Source organism: Salmo trutta, chromosome 16, assembly GCF_901001165.1.
Source record: "Salmo trutta chromosome 16, fSalTru1.1, whole genome shotgun sequence".
In the NCBI taxonomy this organism is placed as follows: domain Eukaryota; kingdom Metazoa; phylum Chordata; class Actinopteri; order Salmoniformes; family Salmonidae; genus Salmo; species Salmo trutta.
Genome location: NC_042972.1, coordinates 2,352,177 through 2,352,865, shown reverse-complemented (window position 1 = coordinate 2,352,865; position 689 = coordinate 2,352,177). Strand labels below are relative to the sequence as shown.

The 689-nt window shown below is 45.0% G+C and overlaps 1 protein-coding gene across 3 annotated transcripts in view; it reads left to right on the top strand.

The window, feature by feature from the left end:
- The first annotated feature begins 507 nt into the window (after positions 1–507).
- Positions 508–689, top strand: part of LOC115149932 (phosphatase and actin regulator 3) — an 87,574-nt gene continuing 87,392 nt past the window's right edge. For all 3 annotated transcript variants that reach the window (XM_029692734.1, XM_029692733.1, XM_029692735.1), the window contains exon 1: positions 508–689. This exon is cut by the window's right edge. The gene's annotated coding sequence lies outside the window, so the exon portion shown is untranslated.

Sequence of the window (689 nt, the reverse complement as noted above, 5' to 3'; positions counted from 1 at the left end):
AGTGCACTATATAGGGAATAGGGTGCCATTTGGAATACAGCCCTGTACACTGTCCTGCCCCGCTGCATCATAACATTTAAATACCTCTAATATCTCTATTTGTCTGAAATTATATATTTTTGTTGTATTTCATTTTTAAAAAATGTTTTCACTTTGTCGTTATGGTGTTTTTTATGTTGTAGATGGGAGAGAAAAAAACAACATGTTTAATCCATTTTGAAATCAGTCTGTATAACAACATGTGGAGTCCAGTCCAGGGCTGTGAGTACTTCCAGAAGGCCCTGTCCGTTTCATTGACTTGAATTACAGTATATTATTCCAGCGCGAATTACCAAATAAAAATATGTCAAAACTTCATTTATTAATGCATCTTTAAATCTAATGGATGTCGACTGGCATCTGGTCCATGTGGATGAGAGGGGCGGGGCAGGCAGATTGGAGCAGCGGTGGGGTTTGTAGTAGGTTGTTGGAGGGAGGGAGAGGGGGGTGGCGATGTAGCAGACTGCGTTACACGGTGGAATAAACAGACTCGTCTTCTCGGGACTGACTGATTCTGCTGAGTATGCTGCCCCTGTCGGCTCTGTGACGAGGGTCGTCCTCCAGCTGCCCTCTCCGCTCCTTTCTTGCTGTGACGACGGTACAGGATTCACTCACTCGTTCGGACTGCCCTCTGCTCGCTGTTCCTCTCC